The 10504-nt window shown below is 35.9% G+C and overlaps 1 long non-coding RNA gene across 1 annotated transcript; it reads right to left on the bottom strand.

The window, feature by feature from the left end:
* Nucleotides 1-2271: 2271 nt before the first annotated feature.
* Nucleotides 2272-9848, bottom strand: LOC141623526 (uncharacterized). The gene is made up of 3 exons (XR_012533429.1): nt 9663-9848; nt 6963-8674; nt 2272-2382 (listed from the first exon to the last, which is right to left on the bottom strand). It is a non-coding gene; the product is annotated as an uncharacterized LOC141623526 (long non-coding RNA).
* Nucleotides 9849-10504: the final 656 nt, after the last annotated feature.

Genomic DNA, 10504 nt, shown 5'->3' on the forward strand with positions numbered 1-10504 from the left:
AATAGCAACAAAATTAACCTAAACTAACAATAATGGGAGTTAAGACTCATTGTTTAATATTTGTTGACGAATGAAGGTTTGTAATGTTACTGGGTTACTTTTTTTTTCCTCTCAAAACTCATTATTTATTACAATAAGATGTTCTCTACTATAATCCAAATTATTTTCATTTATGGATCCGAAAAAAGAAATGAAGTTTTCTTTGCTTTTCATCCATTGTGATGATTTTTCTATTTCTTTTTTATTAATGTTCTTCAATTTAATTCTTTTTTATTTTTGCCGATGTATTAATGTGTATAGTTTTCATCATATTGTGACCATTACAAAACATATGCAGGCATTATTAAAGTTTGAAAATCTCTAGTTGGGTTGAAGGTTAAAAATAAAAGCTTGTATACGATTTGTATAAGAAACACCCTCAAGCACATATTATTATTAATTTTTTTTAATAATTTTTTCAAATTGATCTCCAAAGACATTGGATTTTGTAAGCATCTTAATTTTATATGTACCTAGTTAGTGTTTTATTTTTTCCACATTCATTTTAATTCGCATATCAAAGTAATACATCTCGTAAGGTAACATATTAAGTTACGATGGTTACATTTTTTGTATTACAATATTATTGTACAAACCACAATATTTAAGCGCAATATGTTAGAGTTTTAGAAAAACCCAAATATGTTACCATTTGCTACAATATGTTAACATCAAGCAAACATTTTCACCACACTTATTAATCATAAAGTATGTTATATTAGATATTACTTGTTAACATTTATGTATTAACTGTTATATTCTATAAATTCATAAATAAATGTTCACAATTTCATAAAATATGGAAACAAACACCTAACACTCACATGTTACCATTTATGCATGATATGTGACCATATACTTATTATTATTTATTCTACAAATTTAGAAATAATATGGTTACAAATTATAAAACATGGACATAAACACATATTGTCACCCTTTGCTGAACATGTTACCATGCTAGTTCTATATTTTATAAACCAACGTATTTTACATCTTGAACCAACATATTTTACAAATCAACAAGTTTGAAAAAAGTATAAGATGTTGTCACATAAGTACAATATTGTTAACAACATATTTCATACATTTTTAATTGAATATGTAACCATTTCAATAAAACATGTCGCCATAATAATAGAATGGTTAACATCTACATAGTATAAAAGCTAAGTTATTTCGTACATTTCTTAATGGGCACATATTAAACCAAAATGAATCTTCCAATTATGAAATCTCATTTGCACTGTTTGTAACCACATTAAAAATTATTTAACGTTTTATATAATTAGTAACATACTACGCTTCTGTGGAAACATCTTTGTCATACATACGAGTACTTGTTCAGATTACAAGCTTATAAATTTAAAATGGTTTCATATATGCTTTTTTTTTTCGGCAACGGTAAAGAAAGTTTTTACAGAGCACCTACCCGACTCTCCGACGAGTCGGATTCGGATTTTATTGATACATTATTAGTATAATCAAATAAACTACAGATGGGGTTGACAACTAACTTAGGCTTCTTAACGGGACAAACATAGCTAGCTAATTGAGCGAACAGTTCTTTTCTCTTCTTTATCGACTGAGCTTCAGAGGAGTACCTGCAACAAGACACACTTACGCCACGAGGGCGTAGAAATTTATGGGAGAGAGATCTACTTTTTTGGAAAAAGTAAATAAATTGTGTCTTGGAGATTCATCCCCTTGGCTATGATTGTTCTTGGGAGTGACCATTCTCCATTTCTCGTGCACATGATAAGCAGAGGGGTACCTGCAAAGCATAGGTGTAAAATGGGCGCCTGATGGTTTCTCAGACGAATAAAACTTACACTTCTTAGGACGAGCTGAAAAAATGAAAGGTTGATGGCCATTAGAATCCTTCTGATCTGGAGTGCAAATAGAAGTAGCCTTTTCATTCACCAGAGAGACATGGATGCTTGAATCATTAACAACACCCCTAGTGTTATCTTGTGGGATATAAGTACGAGGAAGAGACAAAATGTCACAAATTGAAGACGCGCTTGAAGCCATGGCCTCAGTAGAGGACGCGTCTAAACTTCCGCTACGAATAGCAGTGTTTACATTGATATTATCAGAACGAGTCATATCTTCATTCATTGCCCCGAGCATCTTAGATTTCCAATTTTTAGGACATCTCCTCCTCCTCTTCTTCTTCTTCTTCTTCTTCTTCTTCTTCTTCTTCTTCTTCTTCTTCTTCTTCTTCTTACATCGTTCTCTCATATTGTCTCTCTCCTTACAGTCCTCACCGTTCAGGATCCGAATTTTTAAAGTTGACAAATCACGTCTACAGTAAAAGCTCACCTTTTTACCTTCCAACAACTTTTCATATTGTTGGGATTCCTGTGATTGACATGTAAACTATTGTTGAGGATGATGTTTCTTCTCCTTCTGATCAAGAGGATGATACGGAGGGATGGACTGAAGTGAAAGATAAACGTTCTTCCTCTCCTAAGTCTTCTTCTGCTGCGTCCTCCTCTAAACTCCAACTCACTCCAGAGGACGTTGAGCCTGAAATTGCTTACTGGGATACTGCTGTGGTGTGTTATGTGTTGGGTAGCAACCCTCCATGGGAACTATTATCTGGTTTTGTGAGCAAACTTTGAGGGGCCTATAAGTTTGACAAACTGTCTTTCCTTCCTAATGGGGTCTTCCTTGTTAGATTCCCTACCAAGGAATGTCAACAACTTGTCTTACAACAGGGATTTCCTATGTTTGATAACAAACCGCTAGTTGTTAAGCCATGGACAGAATCTTGCAGTCTTCATAAGAAGCGTGTTAAATTTGTGCCTATCTAGTTACGTCTGTGTGGTCTTCCTCTGAAATTTTGGGGGAAATCGAGCTTGGAGAAGATAGCAGGTTTGATTGGCAATTTTATTAAGAGGGATACTGCTACTGAGGAAAAGACTAGGCTTGGTTTCGCTCGTTTGTTAGTTGAGGTGGAGATAGGACAAGATTTCCCAGACAAACTTCAATTCTTAGATGAGAAAGGCAATGATGTCACTATCTTAGTTGAATATGAATGGAAACCAACAGTTTGTGAATTATGTAAGGGTATAGGACACACAACTGATCTCTGCAAGAAGAAGAATGCTTATAAATCAAAAGGGCCTGTACCTACTGCTAAACCAGCTCAGAAAGTGTGGAGACCTGTCCAGAGGACAAATGCTGATGTGCCTAATCCTGGTTCTTCCCAGGTGATGCAGACTGATGAGGTACCTTTTGGGGGGGCCCACTCATCATAATTCCAGCATGATTGTTCCTGTGTCTGTCATTCAACAAGTGACTAGGTTGGAACATCAGTCACCAATCTCTCATTTGTCACCAACAAAGACATTTGTGGCTGCTGTTACTACCAGTGCTGGGGGTGAGACTCATTTGCAAGGGAGACTATAGGACCCACCAGATATAGGTAATCATGAGTAACATTGGATGTTGGAATGTTCGGGGAATAAATAGAGTTAATAAGCAGCTAGATATCAGAAAATTTCTTCATCAAAATAATATTGGCCTCTTTGGGTTAGTTGAAACTAAAATAAAGCTGCAGGATTTTGTTTCTATTTTGAATAATATTGGCTCCCAGTGGCAGGGGGTCAATAATAATTTTTATCATCAAAGGGGTAGGGTTTGGGTTATTTGGAATCCTCAATTTTTTCATGTGAATCTTCTTCATGCTAATGCTCAGTGCATTACTGTTAATGTTGTTGAGATAGCTTCTGGGGACAATTTCTTATTCTCTGTGGTGTATGGATTTAATGATGCTAGTCAGAGAACTGATCCGTGGAATTATTTGAAAAGTATCTTTGATGGCTATCAGGGTCCTTGGTGTGTCTGTGGTGATTTTAACAATGTCTTACATTACAATGAAAGAATAGGAGGGGAGGTGACATGGGAAGATATTGCTGAGTTTAGGAAGTGTGTCCAGTATTGTGGCCTGTATGATATCAAAAGTCAGGGGGCTTTTTTTACCTGGAATAACAAACACAGCCCTTCTTCTAGAGGTTTCTCTAGAATTGATAGGTTTCTGGTCAATGATGAGTGGCTGACAATTTATCCTGATGCTTATGCACACTTCTTGCCTGAAGGTTTATTTGATCATAATCCAGGTGTGTGTTTCAGAACTTCTCTCAGTCCTCCTAGACGTCCTCAGTTTAGATACTATAATATGTGGAGTCTGGATAATGATTTTAAGAATATTGTTAATACTGTTTGGGGTCAAAATGTGAGAGGCTCTCCTATGTTTCAAGTTGTAAGTAAGCTCAGGATGTTGAAGAAGCCTTTGAAAACTCTTAACAAAAATAGATTCTCTGATGTGGAAAAAGCTGTAGGGGTTACAAAATCTCTTTTGGAGGAGTTGCAGTTACAAATGCATGCTTGTCCTACTGATAATGTTATCCTGGCTGCTGAAAGAGTGGCAGCTGATTCCTACAGACACCTGTGCAAAGCTCAGCATAGTTATTTATCCCAAAAAGCTAAGATCACTTGGACTAAATTTGGTGATGAAAACACCCAATTTTTTCATAACCAGATTAGGTCCAGACAAGTTCACAATAGAGTCATGTGTATTAAGGGTGCTGATGGGGTGATGGTTAATAATCCTACTGACATTGAAGAGGCTTTTTTGCAGTATTATAAAGATCTACTCAGGATACCATTCTTGTCCATGTGCCTACTGTCAGGACATGTCAGTTGGTAACTCAGGATCACTGTAATATTCTTTTGGCTCCTGTGACCTCAGCTGAGATTAAGGAGTGTATTTTTTCCATCCCATCAATAAAATCCCCCGGGCTTGATGGTTTTTCCAGTCAATTTTACAAGGATTCTTGGGATATAGTGGGTGACACTGTTACACAGGCAATTCAGAATTTTTTCCAAACTGGCCAGCTGTTAAGGCAGGTTAACACTACTACTCTGACTCTTATTCCCAAAGTTGATAACCCTAAGAGTGTTCTTGAATTTCGTCCTATTGCTTGTTGCAATATTATCTACAAAGCTATTACTAAGGTGATGTGTAATAGACTTAATAGGGTTTTGCCTGACATTATAAATGAGAGTCAGGGTGGATTTGTCAAAAATAGAAATGTAGTGGAGAATGTTCTCATTTATCAGGACTTAGTTCGAATGTATAATAGGAAGGTGGCTTCTCCTAGATGCATGATCAAAATTGATTTGAAGAAAGCTTATGACTCAGTTGAATGGGGTTTTTTGAGTTAAATGCTTTATGCCCTAAAATTTCCTAAGAGATTCATTAATTTGGTAATGGTCTGTGTCACTTCTCCTACTTATTCATTATCAGTCAATGACAACACTTTTGGCTTTTTCCCTGGTAAAAGAGGCTTAAGGCAGGGTGATCCTTTATCCCCTCTTCTTTTTACTGTGTGTATGGAGTATTTATTAAGGATTCTGGGTGTGGTAGCCAAGCAAGATGATTTCAGGTTTCATCTCCTGTGTGGTCACACTAGACAGAACCACCTTCTCTTTGCTGATGACCTCTTACTTTTTTGCAAAGGGAATGAAGCTTCCATCATGTGGATGTTAAGGGGGTTCTCTACTTTCTCTAGTGCCTCTGGTTTGACTCTCAATAAATCAAAGTCTGATATTTTTTTTAATGGGGTACCAGCTGGTACTATCTCTACTATACTGCAAGTGTCTGGTTTCCATCATGGTGCCTTACCTTTCAGATACTTGGGTGTTCCTATTTCATCCAAGAAACTGTCTAAGCTTGAAGGAATGAAGTTGATAGATAAGATCTTGGCTAGAATCAGAGGTTGGGGGGCCAGACATTTTTCCTACTCTGGCAGGCGGGTTTTGGTCCAGTAAGTCCTATCCACCCTCCACTCTTACTGGGCTACTATTTTTATAATTCCAAGCAACATTCTAAATAGGATCAATGCTTTATGTAGGAATTACTTATGGGGTGGAGATGCTAATTATAAGAGAGCTCCTAATGTTAAGTGGGTAAGTTGCTGTCTTTCTAAGGAGGAAGGGGGGCTAGGGCTCAAAGATGCTAAGGTGTGGAATAGAGCTCTCATTGGGAAGTATGCTTGGTGGCTTGCAACCAAAAAAGATCACCTATGGGTGAGGTGGGTAAGCCATGTCTATATGAAAGGGATTGAGTGGTATGACTATACTGCTCCTTCAGATTGTAGTTGGACCTGGAAGAAAATTACTCACACTATGCAAGCCTTCAAGCATGCTTATGTTGGTAACAAATGGTTAGACTCTGATAGTCCTTATACTCCTCAGTCTGGTTATGAGTGGCTGCGTATTAAACATCCACAAGTTAACTGGAGGTTCCTATGTTGGAATTCAATGAATGTGCCTAAGACTGTGTTTATCTTCTGGGTGTTTATGCATATGAGGCTTCTTACCAAGGACAGAATGGCAAGACTGGGGATCCCTGCTGATTTGACCTGTGACATATGTGCTAGCTCTAATGAAGATCATGCTCATCAGTTTTACTCTTGCTCTTACAGTGTTAGATGTTGCAGTCTTCTGCAACAGCAACTTCATATTGCTTTCAACTTCTCTGATCTGGTTCAATGGTACTCTACTGCAAGGCTTACTAGATTACAGCGCAGGTTTATAGGAGCCTGTCATGTGGCTATGATTTATTGGATTTGGATAGGAAGGAATGAGGCTAGGGTTCATTCATATGTGAGAAGACCTGAGGATGTGGTGAATCAGATTCTGAATGATATTCACACACGGTTTCTGAGATTGAATATGAATGTCCTACACACCAAGGATATTGCTTGGATTCACATCTTACATTTGACATAGGCAGCTTTAGTCTTACTTGGTTTTTTTGTATTGTGATAGAAGGACGTATACTTTCACATGTACATGTTACTTTTTGATTGATTCTAATATACTTAACTTTTCCCCAAAAAAAAAAAAACAACTTTTCATAAGATTGTGCAGGGATCCTTACATGGGAACTACCATCTCCCTTTTTGGAGAACTCAAGAATTGACTTATTAGCACAAATACTTTGAGCCTCTGTCACCTCCATATTCACACTCTCATTTTCCTTTATACTCGCATCACTTTGATCTTCCATCACCTCCGTAATCACACTTTCACTATCCATCACCTCCGTAATCACACTTTCACTATCTTTTATACCCACGTCAGGTGCCAAGGTAGGAATATGCTTTTTATTGTTCCCATCTACACCATCTTCAGTAGCAATCTCCAATACTCTTGCCATTTTCCTTGATGAGAAGGTAACCTTTCACCACATCTAATTCCCTTAACACATCCTTATTCTTAGGTTCAACAACTAAGGCCTCATCCAAATCCAATTCAGCTAACGAAAACCTTTTCAACTTCATATAAGCAATCGCCCTTCAAAAAAGTGCCTTAATATTACGAGGAAATGTGTCCAAAATCATGGAACACATATCAGAAGCAGCTCTGTATTCCTCAAGTTTAAGGGCACATGCAGCCATATTAGAAATAAGGGAAACAGCAAGGTCAGATAGTGATTTAATATCTTCACCTCCAATATTTCCCAGACTCAAACTAAGCAGTTTACAAGCTTCATTGTAACATGTTGCGGCCATATCAAAGTCATTTTGTCTAAAAAAACCGTTCCCCTGATCTTTAAGCTCCCTCACCTCAGCTAAGACAGACCCCTGCGTTAACGTAAAAAAGCCTAGCATGATATCCCCATCCTTTTCCATAAATCCATCGCTAACATGGGCACGCCCAAAAGCTTCAAGAAATTTATAATGGTCCATAGAAGAAGTCATAATTCAACTACCAAAGGGGCGAAACAGTAAACAGAGAAAGAAGAACTGTAGCCCCTCAATACTGTCCAAAAACCCAGCAAACACAAAAGGAAAAACCAGTCCTTTGAACAAAAACCGCTAGAGAAAAATGCAAATTGCGAAGAAACAAAAGGCAGAAGAAGGGGGAACCATAAACCAAGAACCAGCCAGATAGATGCAAACACCGATCCACCCTCGAAACAAATTGGAATCAAGTGTCACCCCAACCAAGATACATTAAAAAACAGAAATTTGTTAAAACAGAACAAGAATAAAAGCAACCTAGCCCACACGGAGGGGGAGATAAGATCACCAGCCGAGTTGCACGGAACGCAAATCCCAGCAGAAACAGCGCTCCAAGGAAGTCGCACCAGATTAAGGAAACCGCGACAAACGATCGATAAACAATCCTCCTTGAAAGGAATTGAACAGACCGGACGATCAATCAAACTCCACTTAATCCAACCACGAGAAAGGCTGCCGATTGATGACAAAGAGAGCAGGAATTATGTACTTTTTGTGGGCACATATTACACCAAAATAAGTCTTCGATTTATGTACTCTAATTTACATTATTTTCAACCACATTAAGAAGTATTTGTCTTCTCATATAATTGGTAACATTTTATCATTTTGTGTCAGCATTTTCATAGATCTAACTACTTCTCACAATATTACAGTCTTATGTGTCTTATTAGCAATCTCCTCTTCTTGAACCATTTTATGAGCAATGATATTGACACACACAAAAGCTCCCAACTCCTTTGTCCATGTCATTATGGAGATGTGAAAACAAGTTCGAGGTTGCATTTTGTGGTCATCCATCTAAGAATGCGGAGCTGCAGTATTAGAAAAACAGTAAAAATATCAGTAAAGCAGAAAAGATTTCTACGAACGTATAACAATAATAATTTGAGTGCCTTCGGTTGGATATATTTTGCTACGATTATATAACAAACTAATTACATGTCCAATCATATTACTTTAAATGACGACAACAATAATGTAAAGATTACTACCATCAAACATAACCAGGTGGTTCATATACTCCATCATACACTACCCATTATATCTACTATCACACCCAAAATAACAACAATTCCAATATAAATAATAACATCATCACCACAAGAAATCTACATAATCACCAACAAAATAATCAACAAATTTATAACCACTTAGGATACATGATTCTGAAATTGGCGACATAAAACTGATTATGAACAACAAGATAACACTTCTAGTTTTGAAGACATGTTTAAGCAAAATGACGACATATTATACTAGGCTAATTTTATAACAAAGTCATAACTAATAATGGAGACATGATGAGGAAATATGAAAACATGTATGAATTCAAACAAATTAAGGTCACAAAAATAATGGTTACATTATCATGAATATAGGATACATAAATATGTTATCACTCATACTTTGAAGACATTTTCAACCAAATTGGTATCATTTTAAGCTCTTTAAAATTACATAAAAAAGTCATAACCAATAATGGATAAATAATTAAGAAAACTGGATACAAAAAAGTCTTTATGAATTTAAAAAGGTAAAAATGGATATTATAAACTCATTAAAAATAATGGTTACATTATCCTGAAAAACGGGGTCATAATTTGATTTTCAAACAAAACAAGTCACAATTTACATGTTCAAAAGATTTTCAACCAAATTTGTAATATAATCAACACTTGTATATTTTAAGACCAAATCAATCAGCAATAATAGAGACATGATATGAAAAATTGGTCACAAATCAAGGTTAACAAATTGGTCACAAACTAAGGTTAAAAAATCAGATTCATCTTCACTTACCCCATCACGTCGTCTTCCATATCTTCTTCTTCAACAACTTTCCTCTTTCCAATGGCTTTCACTCCAATGACAAATCTTCAACACTTGCATGTGATGTTTGAGTTTTCTTTTTTAGAAGTGTTTTCTTTACTATTATTTTTTTTCATTTGTGTTGATGAAGATGATTTATTAAACTTTTTATTTTTTTTTCCAGTGAATTTTCCAAGAAGTGAAGAGAGAGAAGGACTAAATTGGAGGAGAAATGAGAAAAGATCAGAAAATGTGAGGTTGTTAGAGTGAATTGTGAGAGAGTAGTGTGTGTAGTACGCAAATTTTGAAAAAATTACACTGTAGAGTCATGTCAACACATCAAACTATCAAATCCCCTATACATTTGCATGCCTACAACAATCTACTACACACTAGCTTACTTTTTAATTAATTACACTCCCCAACCCGATTTTAGCTACTTGACCCATATTGTAAAATGTGATATTAAAATGACCCGTCTTATTAATAAGACGGATAGTCTTAGTCTTAAGTAAGACTAATTGATTATTTTTAGCAAATGGCGGTTACAAATTATTATGGATAGAAAGAATTAATTGTTCACCAATTCTTTATTTTTGCCAATAATTATGTGTAATTATTTTACTTAATAAAATAATTACACCATAATTTCTATTTTTTCTCTTTACAAATAGGTAGTAATATTGACATATATCAACACGTCTTACCGTTTTTCTATAATAAAACCGAAGTCGATAAATTATCGAGTTGAAAACCCAAGCAAATTATGAAAATAGATATTTTCAATGTAAAAAATGTGTGAGGCATGTTAAAGTAAGAGAGATAAAGGATGA

The sequence above is a fragment of the Silene latifolia genome, chromosome X (genome assembly GCF_048544455.1).
Source record: "Silene latifolia isolate original U9 population chromosome X, ASM4854445v1, whole genome shotgun sequence".
Taxonomy (NCBI): Eukaryota; Viridiplantae; Streptophyta; class Magnoliopsida; order Caryophyllales; family Caryophyllaceae; genus Silene; species Silene latifolia.